This window comes from Sciurus vulgaris, assembly GCF_902686455.1.
Source record: "Sciurus vulgaris genome assembly, chromosome: 16".
Lineage (NCBI taxonomy): Eukaryota > Metazoa > Chordata > Mammalia > Rodentia > Sciuridae > Sciurus > Sciurus vulgaris.
In genome coordinates this window covers 47,133,575-47,158,145 of record NC_136477.1, presented here as the reverse complement: position 1 = coordinate 47,158,145, position 24,571 = coordinate 47,133,575, and the positions used below count along the sequence as shown (strand labels likewise).

At 39.2% G+C, this 24,571-nt stretch overlaps 1 protein-coding gene across 9 annotated transcripts in view; it reads left to right on the top strand.

Annotated features, from left to right (window-relative positions):
* LOC306647287 (uncharacterized protein) overlaps positions 1 to 24,571 on the top strand; it is a 120,345-nt gene that overhangs the window by 17,345 nt on the left and 78,429 nt on the right. For 4 of the 9 annotated variants that reach the window (XR_013760068.1, XR_013760069.1, XR_013760070.1 and 1 more), the window contains exon 3: positions 3,852 to 4,183. The exons of 2 other annotated variants lie outside the window; for them this stretch is intronic. The gene's annotated coding sequence lies outside the window, so the exon portion shown is untranslated. Of the gene's footprint in view, positions 1 to 3,851; positions 4,184 to 5,206; positions 6,579 to 23,150; positions 24,284 to 24,571 lie in introns of those variants that run through there. 3 more of the 9 variants (XR_013760072.1, XR_013760073.1, XR_013760074.1) reach the window with 3 other exon arrangements.

The window sequence follows — 24,571 nt, the reverse complement described above, 5'->3', positions numbered from 1 at the left end:
ACTTTACTACACTTTATGGCAAAAAAATACTCAACCCTGCTGGATTTCATCCATACATCAGTCCTAGAATTATTCTGTCAATTATGGATTCATTCAGTAATTATTGATGGGGTACTTCCTACGTGCTGAGAACTTGCTTGATGCTAGGGATAGTATTAATCATAAAACCAATATTTATTGGGTACATTGTTATTCTCATTTCACAGACAGGGAAACTGAGGAACAGAGAGGTGTTATGACAATGAATGTGGTAGATCTGGTCCCTGTTCTGGTAAGGGAGATGCACATGAGGCAAACGATTCCACACTCCTCCCTTGCCTCCTTCTTACAACACTGAGAATTGAACCCAGGGCATCGCATGTGCTGGACAAGCACTGTACCACTGAGCTGCACCCCCAACCCTGTTCGCACAATTCTTTAATTATAATCGTGATGCATATTATAAAGGAGATGGGAGTGAGTTTGCCATAGTCTGGGGAAAAGATGTGAAAAGAGGCTGGGATTGGTAAGAGCAACCCCAAGCAATACTTTTAATGATTTCTGCTTTGAAGAACCTAAGACAAAGCTAGGACTGCATGAGGCAAGAGAGGCCCCAAAGGCTTGAAGTTTAGGGACCCCTCATGGATACCCTAGGTGCTTTTCTTCCTCTTGTCCTGGTCTTGCCCAAAGGAGATAGGATGCTACATGTCCACTTGGCTGTATTGAAGAGTAGCAGAGCATATGTTGGCAGTGTAGTAGGCTCTCCAAGCCCTCTTAAGACGTCTCCCACTTGAGACTTGAGATTGGCAGAACTGCATGTGGGAGGAAGGATCACATCTCAAAATAGGAACCCAGAAAGAGAGCAGGAGTTTCCCACTTCGACTTTCCTGTTCTGCCTGAGCTCCCAGCCTGCCCAGATTCAGGAAGTTTTCCCCACTGTTTTTCTCACATGCCAATCTTCTCAGGAAATGCCCTCACACCCAGAAGTGTATTTTACTAAATTCTCTAGGTATTCCTCGATTTAGTCAAGTTGGCACCCTAAATTAACCATCATAGGGGGATGGTGAGTAAGAAAAGAGAGGCTTCTGGTCTAATGGTCTTCATGAAGAAGAGGTTTGTTGGGTTGGAATGGGTGTCCAAGGACATGAGCAAGAGGTTTCTGAGGCAGTGATTTTATAGTGACAAAGGAGCATGACAGCAGGAGAGGGTGACCAGGGCACATTAGAGGACAAGAGAAATGAAATCAATGAGCAGAGGCACTAAGTATTGGACAAGTTATTTGCAAGAAGGATTACAAAGCCAGGGTGCAGGGAAAGATACAGGGTCAGGTGCGAGAAACTGCTTTGATTTAAGGGATCACTTAGAGGTTGTTAGGTAACAGGGAGCAGAGAGGGGCTGGAGTGGTCAAATTCAGAGGCATGAACTTCAAAGCAGCTGGAGGTTTGAAGGATGAAAAATGACTTGGAAGTGGTAATGGGGAGCAGGGTGTCCAACTGGGAGACAGCAGAAGAGTAGGCTGAGGGGTGGTGCTGCTTCAGGGAAGACCGAGGGTCCAGAGTTAGGACGAGAGGGTGAGCAAAAGCTCAGAGAAGATATCAGGGTTCCAGAAACTGTTGGTGAGGGCAGAATGTGAGCTCTCTGGGGCCTGGTGGGATGGATTGAAGACATAGAGGGGAGAAGTTTAGTTGGTGCAGGCACAGAGCAGAACAGGGAGGGTGGTCTAAGGGTGATAGTTGACCTGAGAGACTAATTCTTCTGATGGTCTGTGAAATGGAAGCAAAAATGTTCTGAGGGGTAAGGTTGGGGAAAAGTGTTAATAGCACAGCCAGTGATAATTGAATTTTTGAAATGATTTCTACTTATAATCCTTTGATTACAGATGCTGTTAGAAAATGGTGTCTCAAACTCACCCTGAGTTATAGCTTTCTTTCCTTCCTTCCTTCCTTCCTCCCTCCCTCCCTCCCCCCTCCCTCCTTCCTTCCTTCCTCCCTCCCTCCCTCCTTCCTTCCTTCCTCCCTCCCTCCCTCCCCCCTCCTTCCCTCCCTCCCTCCTTCCTTCCTATTCCTTCTTTCCTCTTCTTTCTTTCTTTCTATACTGGGGGTTGAACCCAGGGGCACTTAACCACTGAACCACATCCCCAGCCCTTTTTTATATTTTATTTAGAGACAGTGTCTCACTGAGTTGCTTAGGGCCTTCCTAAGTTGCTGAGACTGGCTTTGAACTCATGATCCTCCTGCCTCAGCCTCCTGAACTTCTGGGATTACAGGTGTGTGTCATCACGCCCAGTTTATAGCATTCTTGAAACTATTCAACTGTGCCCTTTTTGTGGACTTCGCCCAAATGTCATTTGGTGCCTTGGCCTTTTCCCCTCTGATGTCTCACCATCAGGATAAGTAGAATGAGCACCAAGTGCTAGATTTGCAGCTCTGTGCTGCTGCCTCATCCGGAGCACGATTGCCATTGCCCCTCCACATCCGCTAGAGACTTCAGTCTGGGTCTTCAGGTTGTGTTACTAATCAGAAGTAGAGTTGGAGATCCCAAGGAAGAGCTGGTGGAAATTCATCTGGTCAGAGGGGTCACAGCCAAGTTCCTCCACCATTCCCCCCACCCACATTCATTTTTCAAAACATTTTTCCTTAACAAAAAGAAGAGAAAACCTGGGAGGAATTTTACATTCTGGATCCCAAGCAAAATTTTATTAATTTTGTCTTTTGTTTCTAGACTTGGTACATTTATCTTGGAGGTAGGGAGTTTAAGGTAGCAGTAAAAGGATCTGTGTTGCAAGTCTGATGGGAAGAGACCAAAGTGAGATTTTCTAGGGCAGCTAATGTATGCTAAGACAGACAGCTGTGTGTGGGGCTAGGAATCCTTTCCAGCTTACTAACACAAGATAATGCATTGGGAGCTGCACATGTAGCTCAGTGGTAGAGTGCTTGCTTAGTTTGATCCCCAGTACTGAAAAAATTGCATTGGGAGGAAAACAGGCAATTCATAAAACCCTAGGTAACGATAAATATGCAAGAACCCAACAAACTAGACCCAGAAGGACCCAGACCCAGAGGCTCTACCAACAATTATTTATAAAGTGTCCTTAGGAAGGAGAATGCAGAGATGAATGCATGTTCCTTGTCCCTTCAGTCTTGAAGGGACACAGTTCCAGAATCCATCAGTTGTTAAAATGCCATCAGTCAGTGACCCCAGTGAATAGTTACACCTAGCATTTAGGACCTGTGTGTACGTGCTAGAGGCGAAGCTGGCCAAATTTATGACTCAGGTAGCCCGAGCCCTTGGTTTAATCATGCTTGATTTTCAGGGTGAAAATGTAAATTTATTTGCTAGAATAAGATCAAATGTTTCCAGGTCTGATATTCTGCAATTTCCACAACAAACTTTAAGTTTATGTGTGTGCAGGAGAGAAGATATGAGTGGAGGGAAACTCGTTCTAATAATTTCTTAATTTTCTATAGCAACTTGCTAGTTACAATGGTCTTTCATCCAGCTTATCCATTGGATTCTCACTGCAGTCCTAAGAAGTGATTTCATATCCTCTTTATGAATGAGAAGCTGAGATGCTGGGAGTAAATCTCTGCGGATTCAGGGCAAGGCCCGAGGTCTTCACTGACTTCCTCCCTATTAATAAAATGAAAAGTCAAGTAGAATGAATTCTTTAAAGACAGAAACCAAACCAAGTGTCTGGGGAAGCTCCACAAAAGGGTGTTATACAAACCAGTGAAGTTTAACCTCAGTTGTTTTATACAAGTGCCATTGCCAGTTGTTGGAGATTCTCACGTGTTGCTAGGAAGCAGGTAAACAACAGACTGTGGATCTGAGCTGAATGTTTACTGGATCCAAGAATATCCTTCATTTTCCAGATCGTTCTAAGGAGGGGTTAATTGCTAAATGCCCTATAGAACCAACTGACATCGGCTGAAATGGCTATTAAATCACTTGGCTGTTTTGCCAACTGTGTCCGGATCGCCTCTTCAGATGAACCGTGCAACTCTCTGCAGAGAGTCCTCAGGATTGTCTGCGATTCTCAGGATGAGAATGTAACCTGTCAGCACCTTCCTGCAGCATGCCCATTGCCAAGGGCATATCTCTGAGTGCTCTCAGCTGTCTGTTTGGCTTCCTCAGACAGTTCAACTGCTTGGCTACATAGTCCTTGCCATGGGCCATCCTGGGAACTGACCCATAGTGAACAAAGGTAAGTCTTGCTAGGGGTTGGAAGTAATTTAAATTAAAAGCTGCCCTGTGGGAAAACCCTATGCTTCCTCCCTGAAAGAAAGGCATCTTTTCAATTTGTGACCTCATTCTCAGGAATGACCTTACTCTTATCTTGATTCTCTTTGTTCCTCAGAGCCTGAGGGATTGGTGCAGCACCATATCTTCCTTCCAGGGATAGGAAGCAGGGGAGCACTATGCAGATGGCCCAGACAGATGGGTGGGGCTCGGAGGAGCTGGAGATTAGGACCTGAGGCTGGGGCTTATGGCGGGGCCTCATGGATGGAGGAAGGTCGGCAGAGGCAAGGGTGGTACTCAGATGCTGGGCTCACATCAATACTAGGCAGGGAGAGATAGGACTCTGCTGCAGTTCACTTGGCAGTCCTCACACTCACTGCTGACACTCTAGTTCCCATGGTGTTAAGATGGGTGGGCCTTGGCTGCAGAGGAGAGCTGACCTGAATTCCAGTAGCTTAGGGGAATCTCCATCTCCATCTCTATCTGGGTAAAGGCAGGGGCTGAGAAATTGAGAAGGCTAAAAGAGCTACCTTATTTCTCCAGGCATGCACAACATCATTGGAACAGCAGGATCTGCCCAGCCCAACTTTCCCAAAGACTGCAAGGGTGAAGTTGTCCCAGTGGGGACAATATAGGACAATGATGCAGGAGCAGGGAGGGAGGTCCCTTTGGTTATGCACATGGGGTGGAGAATTGAGGTTAGACAGGAACAACAAGTGCCAGTTATACCCACTGGCAGTCATCAACTCTAGGGCAAGAAAAATGTAACATAGAGCTGCATAAATAGAGTGCCCAGAGGGGGCAGATAGCATGAAGTCTCCTGGGATACATGGAGGAATGTGGTAACTGAATTTCCATGTCAATCTGTTCAACATGGGAAGGGTTTCAGAAGGTCAACATCCAGGTTCTAGCCACATTGGGCCACCTAGAAGCTTCTTTTCTCATCAGCAGCTCACAGCTCTCTGCTCTCCCTCTCCACTCTGATCAGGCTGGTTGGTGACCACACAGCACCTTGAACTTCCACCTGCAGACCTGCTTCTACCTCCACCTGCTGCAGCCTCCCTTTTCCTTACTCCATGTCCATGTCCATCTCCAGTGTGTCCCATTCTACAAGGCTCAGCTCAAGCCCCCATCTCCTCTTAGAATCTTTCTTTCTTGGTTTCATATCTGTAACTTATGGGTAAAAGTTCTTATGTATGTTATAGTGTTCTTGGGAGGGAAAATTGTATGAAAATGCTCATTACACACTAAAGGGTTTTAAAAATATGGGAAATTCATTATAATCACAACTAGAATATGTTCTGGTTTATATTATAGTAAAGAGTCCATATCACATATTATTTTATAACAGTGTTTCACTTACACTAGCATTATCTTCTCAATCAGATGGCAAACTCACTGAGGGCAGGACTCTATTCTGTTAGTAAGTGGTGTTGCTTCTATAGTTATCTTACAGAGTACAAGGTAAGTGAGATTTGTTGATGGACTGAATTCTCTCCTCTTTCAGAATAGCCCACTCCTGGATTGCCTCAAACCTGCTCTCTGTAAATAAATTTGGCCTTCAAAACTGCAATATCACTGAGTCTGCCATATATATACCACACCACATGTTCCTGGTTTCACAAGGTCTTTGCAAGTGACCTCTGGTCTTACATGTATAATGGAGAGAAGGGTGTATGCTTGTGTGTCCATGTGTACTTATTGTTCCTAAAATTTTGGCACCAGATAATTGCCTCCACTGAGAACCTATATTGCAGTGAACAGTTTGTAACATAACAAAGTATCTTTTTCTTCAAAATTATTTAAATGTCTTAAAAATTTTTTTTTGAGATGGGGTCTTGGCTGGTCTTGAACTTCTAGGCTTAAGACATCCCTCCTGCTTCAGTTTCCTGATAGCTGGAACCACAGGTGCACATCACCACACCTGGCTTAAGTGTCTTTTACACATTATTGAAATCATTGGTAGCCTTAAAGTGTTTAGTAACTTGCCTTAAGCTTAGAAGATAGAAAAAAAAAGATTGATACTATTTTTCAGGGATGAGAAAGAGAGATGTAGGTAAAACTAGGCCATAGTTGTTAGAAAATCTTTGGATTGTGAATAGTTATATTCTTCAGTAGTTTTTTGTTTCGATTTGTTTTTGTGGTGCTGGGGATGAACTCAAGGTTCACGTGCGTGCTAGGCAAACGCTCTACCATTGACACATACAAGCCCAAACTCCATATAATTATTTTTGATATTTCAATTATGAAACATCATACTTACATGACAAAAAATTTAACCAATTTTAGTGAAAAAAAATTTCCCTATATCAAAGTTGATTTGACTAAAACATGTAGAGGAATCAAAGTTTCAAAAGTATGATTTATCTACCGAAGTAGAAATATTCGTTAGTTCTCACAAAAGAGGTGAAAGACCTCTACAATGAGAACTACAGAACACTAAAGAAAGAAATTAAAGAAAACCTTAGAAGATGGAAAGATCTCCCATGTTCTTGGATAGGCCGAATTAATATTGTCAAAATGGCCATACTACCGAAAGTGCTATACAGATTCAATGCAATTCCAATTAAAATCCCAATGATGTACCTTACAGAAATAGAGCAAGCAATCATGAAATTCATCTGGAAGAATAAGAAACCCAGAATAGCTAAAGCAATCCTTAGCAGAAAGAGCAAAGCAGGGGGTATTGCAATACCAGATCTTCAAATATACTACAAAGCAATAGTAACAAAACCAGCATGGTATTGGTACCAAAATAGACAGGTAGATCAATGGTACAGAATAGAGGACACAGACACAAACCCAAATAAATACAACTTTCTAATACTAGACAAAGGTGCCAAAAATATGCAATGGAGAAAAGATAGCCTCTTCAACAAATGGTGCTGGGAGAATTGGAAATCTATATGCAACAGAATGAAACTAAACCCATATCTCTCACCCTGCACAAAACTCAACTCAAAATGGATTAAGGACCTTGGAATCAGACCAGAGACTCTGCAGATTATAGAAGAAAAAGTAGGTCCCGATCTTCAACATGTCGGCCTAGGATCAGACTTCCTCAACAGGACTCCCCTAGCACAAGAAATAAAAGCTAGAATCAATAACTGGGATAGATTCAAACTAAAAAGCTTTCTCTCAGCAAAGGAAACTATCAGCAATGCGAAGAAAGAGCCTACAGAGTGGGAGAATATCTTTGCCAATCATACTTCAGATAGAGCACTAATCTCCAGAATCTATAAAGAACTAAAAAAACTCTACACCAAGAAGGCAAATAATCCAGTTGACAAATGGGCTAAGGAAATGAACAGACACTTCACAGAAGAAGACGTACAAGCAATCAACAAACATGAAAAAATGTTCAACATCTCTAGTAATAAGAGAAATGCAAATCAAAACCACCCTAAGATTCCATCTCACCCCAATTAGAATTGCGATTATCAAAAATACAAGCAACAGGTGTTGGCTAGGATGTGGGGAGAAAGGTACACTCATCCATTGCTGGTGGGGCTGCAAATTAGTGCAGCCACTCTGGAAAGCAGTGTGGAGATTCCTTAGAAAACTTGGAATGGAACCACCATTTGACCCAGCTATCCCACTCCTTGGTCTATACCCAAAGGACTTAAAATCAGCATACTACAGAGATACAGCCACATCAATGTTCATAGCTGCTCAATTCACAATAGCCAGATTGTGGAACCAACCTAGATGTCCTTCAATTGATGAGTGGATAAAGAAACTGTGGTATATATACACAATGGAATATTACTCTGCCATAAAGAACGATAAAATTATGGCATTTGTAGGCAAATGGATGAAATTGGAGACCATTATGCTAAGTGAGATAAGCCAATCTCAAAAAACTAAAGACGAATGATCTCGTTGATAAGTGGATGATGACACGTAAGGGGGAGGGTGGGGGGGAGTTAGTGTTAGGGTTAGGGTTAGAGTTAGGGAGGGGGACAAGAATGGAGGAAGAAAGGACTGTTTAGAGGGAAAAGAAGGGTGGGAGGGGTGGGGGGAAGGGAAAAAAATAATAGAATGAATCAAACAACATTACCATATGTAAATTTATGATTATACAAATGGTATGCCTTTAACTCATGTACAAACAAACAACATGTATCCCATTTGTTTACAATAAAAAATAAAGAAATATTCGTTAGTGAATTGGTTGAGTTTTGAAGCCTCTAACTTCTCAAAATATGTTCTTTAAAGAATTTCATAATTAGTTGCAATTCGTGGCAACTTAAATTGCACATGAGAAGCAGCTATAAAGATTTCACAGTTTCACATTATGGATTCCTATGGCGACATGAAGAATAGGTTAAATATTGTTAACCTATTCTTAAATATGTTAAATAGGCCTGGTAAAACGTAAGGTGGAAAAGATGATCTAAAAATTTGGGGTTTTAGTTAGAAATGTTTGTGTCAGAATATAAGGCGTGTTTGTAAAGATGTTGATAATAACTGCTTTGAGTACATGATCAGTAGTGGAAAACACAGCTTTACATATTTAGTTGCAAGGGATCAAACACATCCTAAACCTGGAAATCCTCCTGTGCTCTTACACCTGGTCCTCATCTAATGCCACTGTAACTCAGCTTGACAGAGAATATGTTTGTCCAGATGGTCATGAAAAGTTCAAGAGCATTTACTTGTTGGCACATGAAATGATAGTGGCTATGGAGGGAAGCTGGTGACTTTGGCAAGGGGTGGTCCAGGGTGTCTTAGGGGAGAACTGGAGTTTCCTAGATGGTGATGGGGCACTGAGGGGGTGGGGTTAGTGACAACTCGTCAATTAATATAGAAGTATCTCAATATTTTACCAGTTGCTTCAGTTATATTGTTGTGAATAACAGCTCTGTCTGAAAGTGCTGTGTGCACCAGACCAGGTCAGGAGTTGTAGATTTTCTTGTTCACCATGTGGAAATTCTAAGATCATCCTGGAAGCTTCGACAAACAACTTAGGTTCAGTTAGTAAGATGCATCCACAGTCAAACCGAGAGATGTAAAAAGCAAAGATTCTGGAGAATTGATCTGGACGGCAACAGCAAGACCTGCCCGTTTCCCCAAGCACAGTGGTGGCATCTAGTAGCAGAGGTGGCAGCTGTGTTGAGTATCCAGCTTAAAGATGAAGGAACTAAGGTCCAGAGAGGTTAAACCACATGCCAAAGCTCCCATGACATAGTGGTAGAGATGGACTATCTCACTCTGCCATGACATTAAGTGGACTTTCTGGAAGCACCCAGTCTCCAAGTTCCAGTCTCCTTTAGAGAACTGGAGATGTATAATTCACATAGAGGCCAAAGGATGCTATTGAAGCCAAATTTTATTAATAACAAGATGCAGTCTTAGCACAGTGAGTTTCAGATTGTGGTTGGAGTCAGGTAAGACTGTATTGCATCTAAAAAGAAAGGTCATACAAGGTACATGAAGATCAGACCTGGGGACCATAAATTCAAGCCTGTCTATAGAAGATGCTACTTAATTTGTCTGGATTTGGATTAGATGTGGGCAGCCAAACATCTGGAGAGATTTAGGGCTCAGGGCCAAGAGTTCAATCTCCGCTCGACTATAAGCAGCTCATTGCTCTGCCGTCTCTGCTTCATGGGCTGGATGTCTGTCCTCTTGGAACTGTGTGGGAGGAGTTGGACTGTGAGTTGGCTTCTGGCTTCTCATTAAACCATTTAGGGGAATGAACTGCAGGACAGATCACCAAACTTCTGAAGCACAGCTTAACTACCATCCAGTGTCTGGGTTGAGTAGGAGGCATCTCGGCTGGGGTGTCCTGGGACAGTGTTGGCTGATGACCTAGCCATAGGCATGCCCTTCTCACATCCCAGGCATGTGAGCAAAGTTGCTTCCTGTCTGAGAGGTAGAGAATTCATGGGCAAGCTGAGATGAAAATGTCTGCAACCTTAGACCCTGCCTCTGTCTGTGGGTAAATTTACAGACAAGATAAGTCACCAGGGATTGGGACATTCAGGGGATCTCTTCTCAAAGAACTCAAGGCTCAAACACTCAAGCAGTGTTTGTAAAATGTTAAGTTTTGTTCTAGACGACAGGGAGAAGATTGACAATTTGAAGGTTACCTACTTAACTTTCTGCCGAGAAAAAAATTCATCTACTTTGAAGATGGCCAGGATTGGGATAGAGGCAAAGAAGAGCTTCAGGCCTTGATTTCCGTCACTGTGAAGGATTCCCTTACAGAAGGGACTTAGGACACTGACTATTCCCCAGGCTGAAAACCCACCCGGACTGCTTACAACCAAAAGAGGAAACTTTAGATGAAAGCAAATTTTCTCATTCTCCTAGGAATGCTGCTGTCCTTAACAGTCACCTCTTTCTAGGCTCATGTTAAACTTTTTAAATGAAATTTTCATGTACTTATTTTTTTTTTTAATTGAAGCAAAGCACACACAGAAGAGTGCACATATCCTAAGTTTACAACTTGGTAAAATTTCACAAACTAAATGCACCCACCTATTGGGCCCCAGACTAAGAAACAGAATATGGTCAGCATCTCAGAAGCCCCACTTGGTCCTCCTCTTGCTCACTGCTGTTCTGACATCTACCACTATAGGATAACTTAACCTATTTTTAAAATTTTTTTCATTATAATAAATTATGATTTTATTATTTTATTTCCATTTTTATGGCATTATTAAAGTTTCTTTTACAAAGGAAATAAATGTCATCATATGGTGTTGTAATTTTTTTATTTTTACAGGCTGCATTTTGATTCATTGTTTACAAATGGGGTACGACTTTTCATTTCTATGGTTGTACACAATGTATTTTTCACACCATTCATGAAATCATGCATGTACATAGGGTAATGACGTTTGTCTCAGTCCACTATCTTTCCTTCCCCCACTCTCCCAACCCCCTTTTCCCCTTACACAATCCAAAGTTCCTCCATTCTTCTCTTACACTGCCCCCCCCCCCCCCGCCACCCACCCCATCAAGTATCATCATCTACTTATCAGTCGACCTTTCATTTTTGGGATTGACTTATTTCACTTAGCATGATATTCTCCAACTCCATCCATTTACATGCAAATGACATAAATTTATTTTTCTTTATGACTGAATAATATTCCATTGAATGTTTCTTTATCCATTCATCAATTGAAGTGCATCTTGGTTGGTTCCACAATCTAGCTATTGTGAATTGAGCAGCTATAAACATTGACGTGACTGCATCACTGTAGTATGCTGATTTTAAGGCCAAGAAGTGAGATAACTGGGTCAAATGATGGGTCTATTCCAAGTTTTCTGAGGAATCTCCATACTACTTTCCAGAGTGGCTGCAGTGATTTGCAACTCCACCAGTAATGTATGAATGTACCTTTTCCCCACAACCATGCCAACCTTGATAATAGCCATTCTAATAGGAGTTAGATGAAATCTTAGGGTAGTTTTGATTTACATTTCACTAATTACTAGATGATGAGCACATTTTCATATATTTGTTGATCATCTGTATATCTTCTTTTGTGAAGTGTCTGCCAAGATCCTTGGCCCATTTATTGATTGATTTTTTGTATTTTTGGTGTAAAGTTTTTTAAGTTCTTTATAAATTTTGGAGATTAGTGCTCTATCTGAAGTGCATGTGGAAAAGATTTTCTTTCACTCTGTAGGCTCTCTTTTCACATTATTGTTTCCTTTGCTGAGAAAAAGCTTTTCAGTTTGAATCCATCCTACTTATTGATTCTTGCTTTCATTTCTTGTACTCTGGGAGTCTTGTTAAGGAAGTCTGATACTAAGCCAATGTGATGAAGATTTGGACCTATTTTTTCTTCTATTTGGTGCAGGGTCTCAGGTCTAATTCCTAGGTCCTTGATCCATTTTGAGGTGAGTTTTGTACAGGGTGAGAGATAAGAGTTTAATTTTATTTTGCTGCATATGTATTTCCAGTTTTGCCAGCACCATTTGTTGAAGAGGCTATCTTTTCTCCATCATATATATTTGGACCTTTGTCTAGTATGAGATAACTGTACTTATGTGGGTATGTCTCTGCGTCTTCTATTCTGTACCATTGGTCTACCTGTCTATTTTGGTGCCAATACCATGCTGTTTTTGTTACTATTGCTCTACAGTAGAACTTAAGGTCTGGTATTATGATACCTCTTGCTTTGCTCTTCCTGCTCAGAATTTCTTTGACTATTCTGGGCCTTTTATTCTTCCAGATGAATTTCATGATTGCTTTCTTTATTTATATGAGGAATGTCATTGGGATTTTAATTGGAATTGAATTAAATCTGTATAACACCGTCGGAAGTATGGCCATTTTGACAATATTCTACCTATTCAAGAACATGGGACATCTTTCCATCTTCTAAAGTTTTTTAAAATTCCTTTCTTTAGAGTTCTGTAGTTTTCATTGTAGAGGTCTTTCACCTCTTTTGTTAGATTGATTCCCAAGTATTTTATTTTTTTGAGGCTATTGTGAATGAGGTCGTTTTCCTGATTTCTCTTTCAGAGGATTCATCACTTAGGAATAGAAATGCATTAGATTTATGAGTGTTGATTTTATATCCTTCTACTTTTCTGAATTCATTTATGAGTTCTAGAAGTTTTATGGTGGAATTTTTTTGATCCTCTAAATATAGAATCATGTCGTTTACAAATAGTGATAGCTTGAGTTCTTCTTATCCTATTAATATCCCTTTAATTTCTTTGGTCTGTATAATTGTTCTGGCTAGTGTTTCAAGGACTACGTTGAATAGAAGTGGTGAAAGAGGGCATCCCTGTCTTGTTCCAGTTTTTAAAGGAAATGCTTTCAATTTTTCTCCACTTAGAATGATGTTGGCCTTGGGCTTTACAATGTTGAGGTATGTTCCTACAATCCCTATTTTTCTAGTGATTTTAGCATGAAGGGGTGCTGTATTTTATCAAATGCTTTTTCTGCATCTATTGAAATAATCATACAATTCTTAACCTTAAGTCTGTTGATGTGATGAATTACATTTATTGATTTTTTGATGTTGAACCAACCTTGCATCGCTGGGATGAACCCCATTTGATCATGGGCCACTATCTTTTTAATATGTTTTTGTATGCGATTTGCCAGAATTTTAAGGATTTTTGCATCTATGTTCATCAGGGATTTTGGTCTAAAGTTTTCTTTCCTTGATACATCTTTGTCTGGTTTTGGTATCAGGGTGATACTGGCTTCTTTAATGAGTTTGGAAGGGTTCCCTCCTGTTTCATGGAATAGTTTGATGTTGTAGAACTTAGTTGAGAATCCATCAGGTCCCAGACTTTTCTTGGTTGGTAGGCTTTTGATGGCTTCTTCTATTTCATTGCTTGAAATTGATCTGTTTAAATTGTGTGTGTCCTCCTGATTCAGTTTGGGAGGATCATATATCTCTAGAAATTTGTCGATGTCTTTAAGTTTTTCTATTTTGTTGGAGTATAGGTTTTCAAAGTAGCTTTTAATTATGTTATGTATTTCAATGGTGTCTGTCGTGATATTTTATTTTTCATCACGAATTTTAGTAATTTGAGTTTTCTTTTACCTTCTCTTCATTGGTGTGGCTAAGGGTTTATCTATTTTGTTTACTTTTTCAAAGAATCAACTTTTTGTTAATGTTTTGAATTGCTTCTTTTGTTTCAATTTCATTGATTTCAGCTCTGATTTTAATTATTTCTTGTCTACTACTTCTGGTGTTGATCTGTTCTTCTTTTTCTAGGGCTTTGAGATGTAATGTTGTCATTTAATTGTTGACTTTTTATTCTTTTCTGGAATGCGCTCCATGCAATGAATTTTCCTCTTAGTTCTGCTTTCATAGTGTCCCAGAGATTTTGATATGTTGTATTGTTGTTCTCCTTTACCTCTAAGAATTTTTTATCTCCTCCCTGATGTCTTCTTTTATTCATGCTTCATTCAGTAGCATATTATTTAGTCTCCAGGTATTGGAATAGTTTCTGTTTTTTGTTTTATCATTGATTTCTAATTTCATTCTGTTATGATCTGATAGAATACAAGGTAGTATCTACTTTTTTTTTTTTTTTGTATTTACTAAGGGCTGCTTTGTGGCATAACATATGGTCTATTTTAGAGAAGGATTCATGTGCTGCTGAGAAAAAAGTGTATCTGCTCATTGATGGATGGAATATTCTATATATGTCTGTTATGCCTAAGTTAATGATCGTATTATTGAGTTCTCTGGTTTCTTTGTTTAGTTTTTGTTTGGAAGATCTATCCAGTGGTGTGAGCAGTGTGTTGAAGTCACTCATAATTATTGTGTTGTGGTCTGTTTGGTTCCTGGAATTGAGAAGGATTTGTTTGATATACATGGATGCATCATTGTTTGAGGCACAAATATTTACTATCATTGTGTCTTGCAGATATATGCTTCCCTTACACAGTATGAAATGTCCTTCTTTATCCCTTCTGACTAACTTTGACTTGAAGTCCACTTTATCTGATATGAGGATGGAAACCCCTGCTTTTTTACTGAGTCTATGTGTGTGGTATATTTTTTTCCCATCTGTTCACCTTTAGTCTGTGGATGTCTTTTTCTGAGATGACTCTCTTGAAGCTGCATATTATTGGATTTTTCTTTTTAATCCAATCTGCCAGTCTATAACTTTTGATTAGTGAGTTGAGGCCATTAACATTCAAGGTTATTATTGAGATATGACTTATATTCCTGGTCATTTTGGCTTATTTTAGGTTTTTAACTTGGCTTGGTTTCTGCTTCGATAGGGTTTTCTTTTAGGATAATTCCTCCCTTTGCTGACTGACATTGTTGCTTTTCATTTCCTCCTCATGGAAAATTTTGCTGAGAATGTTCTGTAGTGCAGGCTTTCTATTTGTAAATTCTTCTAACTTTTGTTTATCATGGAAGGATTTTATTTCATCATCAATTCTGAAGAGTAATTTTGCTGGGTATAAGATTCTTGGTTGGCAACTGTGTTCTTTCACACCTTGACATATGTTGTTCCAGGCCCTCCTAGTTTTTTAGGGTCTGGGCCAAGAAATCTGCTGATATCTGTATTGGTTTCCCCCTATATGTAATCTGATGCTTTTCTCTAATAGCCTTTAAAATTCTATCTTTATTTTGTATGTTAAGTATTTTTATTATAATGTGCCTTGATATGAATCTGTTGTAATTTTGTACATTTGGTCTTCTGTAAGCCTCTTGTATTTAATTTTCCATTTCATTCTTTAGGTATGGGAAATTTTCTGATATTATTTCATTGAATAGGTTGTTTATTCCTTTGGTTTGTATCTCTGTGCCTTCCTCAATCCCAATAATTCTTAAGTTTGGTCTTTTCATGATATCCCATAGTTCTTGGAGGTTCATGATTTCTTCCTTCTTTGTTTGGTCAACTTTATTCTAAAGATTAAGTATTTTTAAATACTTAATATTTAAATTATTAAATATTTTGTCTTCATTGTCAGAGGTTTTGTCTTCCATGTGATCTAGTCTGTTGGTGATGCTTTATATTGAGTTTTTATTTGGTTTATTATTTCCTTCATTTTGATAATTTCTATTTTTTCTTTCAGAATCTCTGTCTCTTTATTGAAATGATAATTTGATTCCTGCATTTGCTCTTTTTTTTATTGTAAACAATTGGGATACATGTTGTTTCTCTGTTTGTACATGGAGTAAAGGCATACCATTTGTGTAATCATAAATTTACATAGGGTAATGTTGTTTGATTCATTCTGTTATTTTTTCCTTTCCCCCTCACTGCTCCCACCCCTATTTTCCCTCTATACAGTCCTTCCTTCCTCCATTCTTACCCCCCTCCCACCCCCCCATTATGTGTCATCATCCACTTATCTGTGAGATCATTTGTCCTTTGGCTTTTTGAGATTGGCTTATCTCACTTAGCATGATATTCTCCAATTTCAACCATTTGCCTGCAAATGCCATACTTTTATCATTCTTTATTGCTGAGTAATATTCCATACACCATAGTTTCTTTATCTATTCATCAATTGAAGGACATCTAGGTTGGTTACACAATCTGGCTATTGTGAATTGAGCAGCTGTGAACATTGATGTGACTCTATCTCTGTAGTATGCTGATTCTAAGTCCTTTGGGTACAGGCCGAGGAGTGAGATACCTGGGTCAAATGGTGGTTCCATTCCAAGCTTTCTGAGGAATCTCCATACTGCTTTCCAGACTGGCTGCACTAATTTGCAATCCCACCAGCAATGTATGATGTACCTTTTCCCCCACATCCCTGCCAACAACTATTGTTGCTTGTGTTCTTGATGATCGCCATTCTAATTGGGGTGAGATAGAATCTTAGGGTAGTTTTGATTTGCATTTATCTTATTACTAGAGATGTTGAACATTTTTTCATATATCCGTTGATTGATTGTAGATCTTCTGTGAAGTGTCTGTTCATATCCTTAGCCCATTTGTTGATTGGATTATTTGTATTCTTGGTGTAGAGTTTTTTGAGTTCTTTATATATTCTGGAAATTAGTGCTCTATCTGAAGTATGAGTGGCAAAGATTTTCTCCCACTCTGTAGGCTCTCTCTTCGCATTGCTGATAGTTTCCTTTGCTGAGAGAATGCTTTTTAGTTTTAATCTATCCCAGTTATTGATTCTTGCTTTTATTTCTTGTGCTATGGGAGTCCTGTTAAGAAAGTCTGATCCTAAGCTGACATGTTGAAGATTTGGCCCTACTTTTCCTTCTATTAGATGCAGGGTCTCTGGTCTGATTCCAAGGTCCTTGATCCACTTCGAGTTGAGTTTTGTGCAGGGTGAGAGATAGGGGTTTAATTTCATTCTGTTGCATATGGATTTCCAGTTTTCCCAGCACCATTTGTTGAAGAGTCTATCTTTTCTCCATTGTATATTTTTGGCCCCTTTGTCTAGTATGAGAAAATTGTATTTATTTGGGTTTGTGTCCATGTCCTCTATTCTGTATCATTGATCTACCTGTCTATTTTGGTACCAATACCATGCTGGTTTTGTTACTATTGCTTTGTAGTATATTTGAAGATCTGGTATTGCAATACCCCCTGCTTTGCTCTTTCTGCTAAGGATTGCTTTAGCTATTCTGGGTTTCTTATTCTTCCAGATGAATTTCATGATTGCTTGCTCTATTTCTGTAAGGTACATCATTGGGATTTTAATTGGAATTGCATTGAATCTATATAGCACTTTTGGTAGTACGGCCATTTTGACAATATTAATTCGGCCTATCCAAGAACATGGGAGATCTTTCCATCTTCTAAGGTGTTCTTTAATTTCTTTCTTTAGTGTTCTGTAGTTCTCATTGTAGAGGTCTTTCACCTCTTTTGTGAGATTGATTCCCAAGTATTTTATTTTTCTCAAGGCTATTGTGAATGGGGTAGTTTTCCTAACTTCTCTTTCTGAAGATTCATCACTTATATATAAAAATGCACCGGATTTATGAGCATTGATCTTGTAACCTGCTACTTTACTGAATTCACTTATGAGTTCTAGAAGTTTTCTGGAGGAATTTCTGGGTTCCTCTAAATATATAATCATGTCATCAGCGAACAGGGATAGTTTGAGTTCTTCTTTTCCTATTTGTATCCCTTTAATTTCTTTGGTTTGTCTAATTGCTCTGGCTAGAGTTTCAAGGACAATGTTGAATAGAAGTGGTGAAAGAGGGCATCCCTGCCTTGTTCCAGTTTTTAGGGGGAATGCTTTCAGTTTTTTCACCATTTAGAATGATATTGGCCATGGGCTTAGCATAGATGGCCTTTACAATGTTAAGGAATGTTCCCACTATCCCTATTTTTTCTAGTGTTTTGAGCATGAAGGGATGCTGTATTTTATCAAATGCTTTTTCTGCATCTATGGAAATAATCATGTGATTCTTAACTTTAAGTCTGTTGATATGGTGAATGACATTTATTGATTTCCAGATGTTGAACCAACCTTGCATCCCTGGGATAAAACCCACTTGATCGTGGTGCACTATCTTTTCAATGTATTTTTGTATGTGATTTGCTAAAATTTTGTTGAGAATTTTTGCATCGATGTTCATTAAGGATATTGGTCTGAAATTTTCTTTCCGCGACGTGTCTCTGTCTGGTTTAGGTATCAGGGTGATATTGGCTTCATAGAATGAGTTTGGGGGATTCCCTCCTCTTCTATTTCATGGAGTACTTTGAGAAGTATTGGAATGAGCTCTTCTTTAAAGGTTTTGTAGAACTCGGCTGAGAACCCATCTGGTCCCGGACTTTTCTTTATTGGTAGGCTTTTGATGACTTCTTCTATTTCGTTGCTTGAAATTGATTTATTTAAGTTGTGTATGTCCTCCTGGTTCAGATTAGGTAATTCATATGTCTCTAGAAACTTGTTGATGTTTTTGAGGTTTTCTGTTTTGTTGGAGTAGAGATTTTCAAAATAGCTTCTAATTATGTTTTGTATTTCACTCGTGTCTGTAGTGATATTTCCTTGTTCATTCTGAATTTTAGTAATTTGAGTTTTCTCTCTCTTTCTCTTTGTTAGTGTGGCTAAGGGTTTATCAATTTTGTTTATTTTTTCAAAGAACCAACTCTTTATTTTTTTATTTTTTTATTTTTATTTTTTCAATTGTTTCTTTTGTTTCAATTTCGTTGATTTCAGGTCTGATTTTAACTATTTCCTGTCTTCTACTACTTTTGGTGTTGGTCTGCGCTTCTTTTTCTAAGGCTTTGAGCTGTAGTGTTAACTTGTTTATTTGTTGATTTTTTTCTTCTTTTGTTGAATGTGCCCCATAAAATAAATCTTCCTCTAAGTACTGCTTTCATAGTGTCCCAGAGATTTTGATATGATGTGTCTTTGTTCTCGTTTACTTCTAAGAATTTTTTAATTTCCCTCCTGATGTCTTTTGTTATCCATTCTTCATATGATAGTGTATTATTTAATCTCCAGGTGTTGGAGAAGTTTCTGTTTTTTATTCTGTCATTTATTTCTAATTTCAATCCATTATGATCTGATAGAATACAAGTTAGTATCTCCATCTTCTTGTATTTGCTAACAGTAGTTTTGTGGCATAAAATATGGTCTATATTAGAGAAGGATCCATGTGCTGCTGAGAAGAAAGTGTATTCGCTTTTTGTTGGATGGTATATTCTATATATGTCCATTAAGTCTAAATTATTGATTGTGTTATTGAGATATATGGTTTCTTTATTCAATTTTTGTTTGGAAGATCTATCCAGTGGTGAGAGAGGTGTATTAAAATCACCTAGTATTATTGTGTTGTGGTCTATTTGATTTCTGGAATTGAGAAGGATTTGTTTGATGTACATGGATGAGCCAAAGTTCAGGGCATAGCTATTTATGATTGTTATGTCTTGCTGATTTATGCTTCCATTAAGCAGTATGTATTGTCCTTCTTTATCCCTTCTGACTAGTTTTGGAATGAAGTCCACATTATCTGAAATGAGGTTGGATAATCCAGCTTTTTTGCTGTGTCCGAGTGCATGGTATGTTTTTCCCCATCCTTTCACCTTTAGTCTGTGGGTATCTCTTTCTAAGAGATGAGTCTCTTGCAGGCAGCAAATTGTTGGGTTTTTCTTTTTAATCCAATCTTCCAGTCTATGTCTTTTGATTGATGAGTTTAGGCCATTAACATTCAGGGTAATTATTGTGATGTGATTTGTATTCCCCGTCATTTGACTCATTTTTGTTTTTTGACATGATTTCGTTTCTCCTTTATTTGGCTATTCCTTTAGGCTAGTTCCTCCCGTTGCTGATTTGCATAGTTGTTTTTCATCTCTTCCTCATGGAATATTTTGCTGAGAATGTTCTGTAATGCCGGCTTTCTTTTTGTAAATTCTTTTAGCTTTTGTTTATCATGGAAGGATTTTATTTCGTCATCAAATCTGAAAGTAAGTTTTGCTAGGTATAAGATTCTTGGTTAGCATCCGTTTTCTTTCAGGGCTTGGTAAATGTTGTTCCAGGCCCTTCTAGCTTTTAGGGTCTGGATTGAAAAATCTGCTGATATTCTTATTGGTTTCCCCCTGAATGTAATTTGGTTCTTTTCTCTCACAGCCTTTAAAATTCTGTCTATATTTTGTATGTTAGGTATTTTCATAATAATGTGCCTTGGTGTGGGTCTGTTGAAATTTTGTATATTTGGAGTCCTATAAGCCTCTTGTACCTGGTTTTCCATTTCATTCTTCAGATTTGGGAAATTTTCTGATATTATTTCATTGATTAGATTGTTCATTCCTTTGGTTTGTTTCTCTAAGCCTTCCTCAATCCCAATAATTCTTAAATTTGGCCTTTTCATGATATCCCATAATTCTTGTAGATTCTGTTCATGATTTCTTACCATCTTCTCTGTTTGGTCAATTTTGTTTTCAAGATTAAATATTTATCTTCAATGTCTGAGGTTCTGTGTTCCAGGTATTCTATTCTATTGGTTATGCTTTCTATGGAGTTTTCAACTTGGTTTATTGTTTCCTTTATTTCAAGGATTTCTGTTTGTTTGTTTTCAGTATCTCTAACTCTTTATTAAAACAATCTTTTGCTTCCTGTATTTGCTCTTTTAACTGTTGATTGGTGTGATCATTTAATGCCTGCATTTGCTCTTTCATCTCATCCTTCAATGACTGCATTTGCTCTTTAATCTCCTCGTTTGCTTCCCTGATTGTTTTTTTTTTTCCCTGATTTTTTTAATTATGTCCGTTCTGAACTCCCTTTCTGACATTTGTTTGCTGTGCTGTCATTGGGTTTTATTGATATAGTATCTAGATTTGTTTGGGACATTTTCTTCCCTTGTTTCTCATATTGGTCAGATATCAGTGGAACTCTGAGATATTGCAGATTTCCTCTATTGGCTTATAGTGTCCCTGTAGATTTTCAGTATATCACCTCTCAGCCTTCAGTAGCCTGAAGTCTTGGAGGAACTTGATAATGCAGTGCTTCCGAAGAAAGCTGCCCCTAGCCTGCTACTGGGTCCAGGACTGGGGGCTAGTTCTGCATGAAAATCCTCTCACTGGGCGGGCCTGCTCCTAGAAGCTGGCTGTGGATTGCTCCTGCTGCAGAGGGAGCAGGGCTGCTTGGGGAATACTCTTGCTGCCCTGCTCCGAGAAGCTGCCCACTGTCTGGGCCTGCTGCCCGGGCCAAGCTTCACCTGGTGGGAGAGACTCACCCCGTGGCTCTATGTTGGTCTGAGTCTCTCAGTACCTCCCCTTCTTGAATCCTGAGTTCTGGAGCGTGGGAGATGCAGTCACCCTCTAGTCCACCATCTTGGATCTCCCTGCATTTGCTCTTTTAACTGTTTATTGGAGTGGTCATCCATTGCCTGCATTTGCTCTCTTATCTCATCATCCTTTGCTTTGTAGATCATTTTAATTATGTACATTCTGAACTCCTTTTCTGACATTTCTCCTATCATGCTGTCATTGGAGTCTATTAATATAGCACATTGGTTTGTTTGGAACACTTTCTTCCCTTGTTTTTTCATGTTGTTCATGTACCTTCCCTTTTAGCAGTGTGGATCTGAGGTATTGCAGTTTTCCCCCTATAGGCTTATAGTGACCCTGCATGTTTCCAATACCTCACCTTTAAGGGGGAGATCAATATTAGCAGCACTCAGTACAGACAATATGCAGTCATGTACCAAATAGCCCCTTTGAAGATGTTAACAGTATTGTCATAATAAACAGAGAGGATGAGTTCAATTATTATCTACAGTATAACCAATAGTTTTTCAATGAAGTCAACAATTTCTAATGTTGGACAAAGAGGATGGGGAGGGGTATAGGGTGTAACTGTTAGTGGGATAAGAAAAGCATATATAGAGGTACTAGTTCGTAGGAAGAATGAAAGTGGAATTGAAAGAAGTTGGTTGTTAGCACAAGAAAAGGGAGAAAGAGACTCTGCAGAAACAGATAAACAAAAGGAAACAGTGAGAAAAATAAAGAAATAAAAACTTAAAAATTTAAAAAGAAGAAAAGAAATCTACACTATAACAGACATATACTATTCAAACCTCCCAGTGTTCAGTAACCTGATAAATGAGAGGTACCTGACAATGAGCTTCTAGTCTCTGGTAGGCCTCTCAGGATGGGAGTTGCCCCACCTAAAGATGGTGGCTTCTGCTTCTGAGATAATCCAAGATGGCTGCATCAGCTTCCAAAAATGTTGGCAAAAGGAGAGCTGCAGCATAGGCATCAAGGGGCACAGGTGCCAAATCTGCATGGGAGGGTCTGGCTGGGGGTCCTGAAGGCCTGGTGTTGTCAACTTCACCTATTTTTACACTGAATTCTTTCATTTGATATTTTATTTGTGAGATTCATCCATGTTATTGTATATAGCAGTAATTTACTCATTCTCAGTGCTGTAAAGGATTCCAGTGTGTGAATAGGCTGTAATTTACTTGCCTACACCAGTATTGATGGGCATTTGGGTTGCTTCCAATTTGGCATTATTGTAAATAATACTTCAGTGAAGACCCAGTGTCTCTTTGAACGCACACACACACACACACACACACACACACACACACACACACACACATATACACACACATGCATATACACAGAATATATCAGGAGTAGGATTATTGAGTCATATGATAAATGTAAGTTTAAATGTACTGTTTTATAAAAAACTGCCCAACTGTTTTGAAAAGTAAATGTACTGTTTTATACTGTTACCAGCAGGGGATGTGATTGCTACTTGATTCCTATGCTCACTAACACAATTGTCTGTTTCATTTTAACAATTCTTTTATGTATATAATGCAATTTAGGCTCATTTTACTCTGCCTGTCCTGTACTTTTCATTCTGTGTCTGTTTTTCTATAAACCATCTTTCTTAGTATATATCATTAGTCCAGCTCAGACCAACTCAGTTGAAAATAGAAATCTTTTAGCATCCATTCCAAAATAAGGGAAAGGAAATACAACCCATGTGGATCATGTTGTAGATTGAATTTTGCTCTCTCAATTCCCAAACTAATATCCTAATTCCCAAGGTGACTATATTTGGGAATAGGGCCTTTAGATATTGGTGTCCTTATAAGAAGAGGAAGAGACACCCGAGAACTCTCTCCACATGCACAGAGGAAAGGCCACATGAGCCACGGTAACAAGAAGTCTGTCTACAAACCAGGAAGGGAAGACTCAGGAGACACCAACCCTGCCAGCACCATGATGTTGGACTTCTCATCTTCAGAACTGTGAGAGAATGCATTTCTGTTGTGTAAATTGCACATCCTGTGATACTTTGTTGTGTCCAAATAGATTCCTACCTCACCCTTGCAAGTCTCCCTCAACTTTCTGGGACAGGGTGGGAAGTTCTTACCATCTACTATAGGTACCCACAAAACATCAAAGTTCCTCATATGCTTTAAGGAGATTTGGAGCTTTAGGATCTCTTTCTCTGTGTCACCTCCTAGCCCTAGCCTGCAGTTCCTGTGGTAGAATCACACAATGTTAGAGATTGGCATTGACTAGAGTAAGTGCTGGATTGGAGAGGGTCATGGAACTTTGACTCAGAATGTACAAAGAATGAAAAAGGGCTATATTGACTTTAGTTACAAAAGAGGAACTTCCTAATATATTAGGAAGGACATCTTTCCCCATTAGTTCCCAGAGAAGGAATGTGGAAGACCCTGGACATCTGTGCACTGGGCAGAGCTTCCAAACCAGTCACTCACCCTCTCAGAGTACTCTCCAGGATCTGTGGTGAAGCAGCAGACATGAGGGCGACCACAGAGCTATGCTGGTCAGAACTATAACCCCTCTCCAAGATCTCAGGTTTCTGCTGGAAATCATAAGATGACTAAGTGGTAGGCTTCCTTCTTTCCCTGCTCTTGCCAGCTTCTCCATCCACCCCGAACCATAACCTGGTAGATACACAACATCCTCGGATTTTATTCCTAGAATGTTCTACTTCCCAAATTTAACTCATCTATCTTCTCTGCAGAATTGTCAATGAGTCCTGAAAAATAGGGTCAGAAGAAAAAATTGTGAAGCTATAATAAATTGCTTCCAAAATTTGGAGACCAATTTAGATAAAGAGAAGACTGGGACTGGAACTAGTACAAATTAACAGACGTGGAGGACAATGGCCTGTTCAGATGGATGGAGGATGTAGCCTCACCAATTCACAAGACTTCTAGAATAGTCCAGTCAACAAATGGGCTAAGGAAATGAATAGACACTTCACAGAAGAAGATCTACAAGCAATCAACAAACATATGGAAAAATGTTCAACATCTCTAGTAATAAGAGAAATGCAAATCAAAACCACCCTAAGATTCCATCTCACCCCAATTAGAATGGCGATTATCAAGAATACGAGCAACAACAGGTGTTGGCGAGGATGTGGGGAGAAAGGTACACTCATACACTGCTGGCGGGGCTGCAAATTAGTGCAGCCACTATGGAAAGC